This window comes from Mauremys reevesii, linkage group 8 (assembly GCF_016161935.1).
Source record: "Mauremys reevesii isolate NIE-2019 linkage group 8, ASM1616193v1, whole genome shotgun sequence".
Classification (NCBI taxonomy): domain Eukaryota; kingdom Metazoa; phylum Chordata; order Testudines; family Geoemydidae; genus Mauremys; species Mauremys reevesii.
Genome location: NC_052630.1, coordinates 66,227,316 through 66,234,279, shown reverse-complemented (window position 1 = coordinate 66,234,279; position 6,964 = coordinate 66,227,316).

The window sequence follows — 6,964 nt, the reverse complement described above, 5'->3', positions numbered from 1 at the left end:
AAATTTGTAATCTCATAAAAAATATCAAGTGAGACTGATTTTGCATGAGCCCATACCAGTTGACATTGTTTGTATTATCATCTAATTCTTGATCAATCAATTCTCATATCAGCCATTCCATTATTTTGATCAAAGTAAGGCTGACAGGTCTATAATTACTTGGTCATTCTGTTTACCCTATTAGAATATTGGCACAACTTTAGTTTTTCTAGTATCCCAAGACTGATTTTAAAAAAAAAAAAAAAAACCCAACCCCCCCCCACACCACCACCACCACATTATTGACCCAGAGAGTTCCTTCTACCGGTTCTTTTAAAGCTCTTGGATGCAAGTTATCTGGATCTGCTGATTTAAAGATGTCTGACATTAGCAGCTGCTATTTAATATTCTCCTTAGTTACTGTTGCAAGAGAAATTGTAATCCTTTCATATGATGGAAATACTATCTGTTCCCCCCCGCCCCACTCCAATACAGAAGTATTTATCAAGCACTTGTGCTTCTTCTGCATTTTTGACAATTCTACTATTTCTGTTTAGTAATTGGATCAATACCATTATTAGGGTTCCTTTTGTTTCTGCTATACTTTATAAAAGCCTTCTCATTGTCCTTAATGCTGCAGGCCGTAAGTACAGGAGTAATCTGCCTTATCAATTTTCTGTGATTTCTAACGTATACTCATTGTTATCAACTCTCCCTTTCCCCTTATTTGTATTGGTTTTTTTAAGCAGCATAGCCTTTTTTCTCTCACCTGTGTGTGTCACAGGGTTCACTCACTGCAAGTGGCGTGCTACCGCCTCTTGGCTTCTCTTGGGATTAGTTCCTTTGAGGGTGGAGGCCCTTTCCACTGCTTGCTGCACACCCTATTGCTGCACTGTCTCTGTGCGTGTGTGATTGCGGGTGCTCCTTCATGACTTGGCCCTCCAGCCAGGTCACTATGTGTGTTTCCCCCTTCTTGGGTATCAAAGCCTCTTCTCCAATGAGCAGCTCAGGCAGTCTTCCCATTCAATGCCCAACTGGTGCCACTTCCCAAGTGGCTGGTGGGGGAACCCAGGATCACCCTCTACTTTGGGTTCCAGCTCAGGGAGCCTCTAGTCAGCAGCCAAGGTGTGTTCCCTTCTGGGCCTTACTGTCTTGCTCTCCCCCCTTCTCCACATGGGCCAGCCTCACAACTGCCACTCACCCAAGAAGTGACTGCAGACTACTTTCCTCTAGCCCCTTCCTGCTAGCAGGTCCCTGGCTTTGTTAAAAGCCTCACCTGTCCCTGCACAGGTGAACCTCTCCTAATTAGGGCTTTCCTCTCAGGCTACAAGCTTGGAGAATTAAGGCTATTAGGTTAATTGGCCCATCTGGCCTCAATTAACCACATTGCGGGCGGGGGGGGGCATGAACACCTCATCATAGTGAGATTGTGGCTTTGGGGCATCTAGTAAAGTGTATGTTAAATAGTTCCCAGATACTGGTCATATTTTTCAGTTTAAGTTATTTCTCCCAGGTGATTTGGCTCATAATTGTTTATGAAATTGGTCATTTCAAAGCTCCAAGTATATAAATGTTTGGCTGGGATTTTGTTCTGTTTACACATAGCAAATGTAAACAAATAATGATCACTTGCATCCCATAATCACTAACTTTTAGTTCTGTGATCAGTTTCTCTTTATCTGTCAAGATGTGGTCTATTGTAGAATTCCCCCATGTTGAATGTAACCCTTTTTGAGTTAGGAAATAGTCATCTATAATTTTTAAAAACTCATGTATGTCAGGTACAGTTTCCTATTCTATTCAGCCAGCTCGATTTTCAGAGTCATTTTCGGCAGTTTCCTCACTAGGAACTTGATAATGATTGGATACTTCTGGCTATATGGAATCCCTTTTGGTCCTCTTCTTTCTGGGGATCATATACTCATCTGCCTTCAGCTGTGTAAAATGCGGCTTTTCCTTCCCTCCCTGGTGATTACAGATTGCCTCCTCTCTAATTTCCACACACTCTGGTTCCTTGGTGGCCATTTCTTTTCTTTCTTGAATCTGCAATAGTGATATTCCTGAATCTGGTTGTACAAGTACTCCTTAGCCTTTCTGATAGTCACTGCGTCAATGTGTCCTTGCAAACCCACAGATCTTTTCTCCAGCACAACTACCAACTTGCACTTCAGAAAGTGGAAGTCCTTTGTGGCTTCAGGCAGGAAAGCAAACTTGAAAGATCCATTGCAAATCATGACTACTGTTCCATCGTAGTACTGAGCACAGAATTGAACATAGAATAAAAGCTTCTCACACTCCCTCTCTAAACTCTCTATTTCCCCTGTTTTCTGCTCCTCTGGAGAAGTTATGTTACTTGCCTAAGGTTACTTAGGAAATCTGGCAGACCTGAGAATAAAATTACATCATTGGCAATTGCAACTGCTTAGGAGCTCAGAAAAATCAGGTCATAAACCTCTGTGTTTCAATTACCCCATCTGTGTAATAAAACTTTCCTGGCCTTTGAAAAATGCTTTGAGATCTATGAATCAGAAAGCCCTGTATATGCACAATATAGTCTTCTTCTACCCAGTTTCAACTAAGATAAGTAGTATTGAATTATATATGACAAGTCTGTTCTCTCACAGAATTTCCACACAGTCCAAAGCCTGAGAGTACTAGAAATCTCTAGAGAAATTTTTGTTGTTCTGAGATTTCAACCCTCATTGTCCGAACATAAAGATTCTGATAAGCACTTGTACTTTGATGGAAGGATACTTATCCAAGCTGAACCACTGAACTTTTTGAACATTGCCATTTGTAATTGAAACGGTCACTAAGTGGACAACTGGTATCAGACAGCAGTCTACATTGTATTGGTGTTTGGTCAATGATACAAGTCACTAAGCTATATCTGTTTTATTACCACCATCTGCATACCACATGAAGTCTTCTGTTGCATGGAACATGGCATTTCCAGAGCTTGCCAAATAAGTGAGCACATCATTCCAACTCTAGAAACTCATATCTAGATTTGAATATTTCACAGAAATGTGCACTTGAAAACTTGTCTGCAGGCTAGTGCTCCCCTGTGTAAGTCATCCATTTTTAGAACTAAATATACAATTATGCAGCTCAAGTCATGCAGAAGATCCATGGAATTTGCTCATACATTTCCCTCCCCCAGCATGTGTGTACATAAATATATCTGAATCCCAGATAAATAACAGTGTTCAAATAATAAAGAATGGCAAGAGAGGTCATGTCAAAAGGCTTTTACCCTGCTTGGTTAAAAGTCAGTAAGGACATAAAATATTAAAATTACAGAGGGTTTTTATTCATCACTAAATTGCTGTATTTTTTCAGCTACCCAATGATTTAGCAAATATATTTTTCACATTATGCAATTAAAATGTTTATAGTGCTATTGTCTGGCAACTTTAGAAGCACTTAACTTTAAAGTCACAAATTAAAAACATATCTAGAGTAAAAAAATATTTTCTATTGCTTTTGATTTTTGCATGCACAGATAGAAATAAGAGATGACTTTTCAGCAGGGAGCCTGGGGGGTGGGGGAGCGGGCATTGAGGGATGTGACTCTGATTAACAATAGCATTCTTGGCATTCTGTAGCCACTCCTTCATTCACCCCAATGAAAGTGTACCCCAGAGCATTTATCAAATTTCAACAAATTGGTGAATTTAATCAAGTTCTCAGCAAGTCCTCCTTAACAGTAGTTTGAAGGAAAAGCTATTCTATAAACGAATGCAAGTCAGAGGATATATTAATAGTACGCAAACCCAAATCAAGCCTGAGAAATGCAACTATTTACAATGTCAGAGATAGGAGGAATCCACATGATTGTGAATTGTTCAGAACACAAATAATTATTAGTTAAATGAAGAGGTTCCCCCCCCCCCTCGAGCCCTTTATCTATCTCAGTCCTTTGTACAACCTCTAGTCTTGAGTACCTTTCGAGGTTCAGGGTTACTTCTGATAAGTCAATGCCCCTCCTCCTCCTCAGACAACTTTGAAGATCCATGTCTCAGATAATTTTCTCTGGTGAGTCCTTTGGCCACTCACATATCATTAAAAATACGTATGTATTCCTGGTTTCCCTGGAAGCCCCAGAACTTCAGATGGCTTGGATGTTCAGGAAGGATAAACACCCCCAAAAGGTTAGAAACTTATCTGAACTTCTTGATTAAGATTTTTTAAATCGAGAGCCTAAACTTAGCCTTCTAAATCCATATTTGGAGACCAAATTAAGTGGCATCATTTTCAAATTTGTTGACCACAGTGGGAGCTATTGGGTGCTCAATACTTTTGAAGATATGAACAGTGATTTTAAGTGCCTAAATGTAGAATTTAGGATCTTAACTCTGGGTTCCTATTTTTGAAAATCTTGGCCTGGAGCCTAACTTATGTTGAATATCTCATGAGAACAGGCTCTCTCACACAATTTCTATGAGTGCCTTCTGTTCCTTTTTGGTCTGGAACAATAGCAAAAAGCAGCCACTTGCATGGACTTCAGTGCTTTTACTCTGGATCTCAGTTGAAAACTAAACAATAAAAGCTAAAAAAAAAACAAACACTATCTATTTTTCCCCTAAATCAAAAAGGTTTGACTTGGGTTTTGGGCAAAAATTCAAGTTGGTTTTTGATCCAAACCAGTCCTTACCCAGAACTAGACAAATTCTGTGCAGTCTAGGAACATTTTATGATGCTGCAAATGGGCAATCCCCAGAATACACAGGAGTATAACTTAAGAACATTTGCAGCAGTATCTGGCAGAGAGAGTCTGCTCCGAACTCTGACTAGGTCAGCTGCACTGTAGCTTGTTCCTGTGGGAGAGAATACTGTACAGTCTCCCATCAGAATCCTCTTGTTGCTGCAGTGTTAGGAACTGCACGGAGAAACTCCCTGATGTGCAGCAAATAGGCAGAACTCAAGTGAATTGCTAAGCTACCAATACAGCCATTATTAGGAGAATGCATTTCTTTCGTAGCTCATACATTTCTTCAGCAGCAACATTAGCTCATCAGAGACATCTCTTTGGAGAATTCTCAGTTTTCACTCTTCGTCTCTTTTCCCCTGCCCCTGTCATCCGGTATACTTTAGTTGCTTCCTACTTAGCCTCAGCTCTCACACTCCCTTGATCCCATGCTACTCAATCTCTCTCAACAAGGGTCTATTGCAGAAGCCTCTCCCAAGGCCAGGAACTCTCTCTTCTTTTATGGGTTCACTGAAGGTCCTAACCTCAGAATGATTTTTCCTCCCTCTTGTTTTTAGGCCTGCATGATCCCAATATAAGTCTAATGGGTAAACGTAAGACTGGGTCTGAGTTGCTTTTAAGAGAGCATTGAGGGGCTTATTGGCTAGGATTCAATTCTCTGCACAACAGCTCTAATAAAGACTTGTGTCTGTGTTTCAGTTTATAGGGCTGGAGTAGTACAGAAAGAGAATGCATTTTCATTTGAAAACAAATATGGGCATGGGGCAAATTCTTTTTTTCCTGTATAAACGTGGAGTGTAAATTCACGGCTAGTCTGCAGAAACCTGTATGTCAGTCCTCTTTTTGACTACGGGTAACACCCTGCACTGCAGACATGTCTAATTATAGAGCTTGTACTGGTTCAGACCTCAAACCATATGCTTCCTTTGGAAAGCCTGAGTCAAACTCAGCACACAACCTACTTTTGATAGGAATCAAGGCGTTATGGCCAAGTGACGATAAAATTCCAATAACGTAAATAAAATCTAAATGACAAAGCATAAATCAGTGGGCCCAATCCAGGGGTGCCATTTGTGGGGGACAGAAGGAGCTCTCTCTCCCCTCCAAGTTTCATATCGGAGGGCTACTCAAAGCCCACGTTCTAGTCCCAGACACAGCTCTTAACTGCAGCGCAGCTTGAGTGTGATGTGTGATGAGTTCTGTGCTGCTCCCAACTTCTGCCCTTGGGACAGGGAGTTTGTTTATAAACAGAGGCAGGGTGATTAAGATAACAAAAGGCTTGTCATTAAATTAAGGATCATTTGATCCTAAAAGCGTTGCCAGGCTCTCCAGTTAAAAGATAGAAAACAAAGGGTAGGAATAAATGGTCAGTTTTCAGAATGGAGAGAGGTAAATAGTGGTGTCCCCCAGGGGTCAGTACTGGGATCAGTGCTGTTCAATGTATTCATAAATGATCTGGAAAAAGGGGTAAACAGTGAGGTGGCAAAATTTGCAGATGATACAAAGTTACTCAAGATAGTTAACTCCAAAGCAGACTGTGAAGAGTTACAAAGGGATCTCACAAAACTGGGTGACAGGGCAACAAAATGGCAGATGAAATTCAATGTTGATAAATGCAAAGTAATGCACATGGCAAAATATAATTCCAATTTTACATACAAAATGATGGGGTCTAAATTAGCTGTTACCTGTCGAGAGAGAGAGAGAGATCTTGGTGTCATTGTTGATAGTTCTCTGAAAACATCCATTCAATATGCAGTGGCAATCAAAAAAACCGAACAGAATATTGGGAATCATTAGGAAAGGGATAGATAAGACAGAAAGTAACTTATTTCCTCTATATAAATCCATGGTACACCTTCATATTGAATACTGGATGCAGATCTGGTCACCCTATCTCAAAAACAGATATATTGGATTTGGAAAAGGTATAGAGGAGGGCAACAGAAATAATTAGTGGTCTGGAACTGCTTCTGTAGGAGGAGAGATTAAAAAGACTGGGACTTTTCAGCTTGGAAAAGAGATGGCTAAGAGGGATATGATGGAGGTCTATAAAATCATGAATGATGTGGAGAAAGTAAATAAAGAAACATTATTTACTCCTTCTCAAAACACAGGAAGCAGATTTAAAAAACAAACAAAAGAAAGTATTTCTTCAGTCAACCTGTGGAACTCTTTGCCAGGGGATGTTGTGAAGACCAAAACTATAACAGCCTTCAAAAAAAGAACTAGATAGTTCATGGAGAATAGGTCCATCAAAGGCTATTAGTCAGG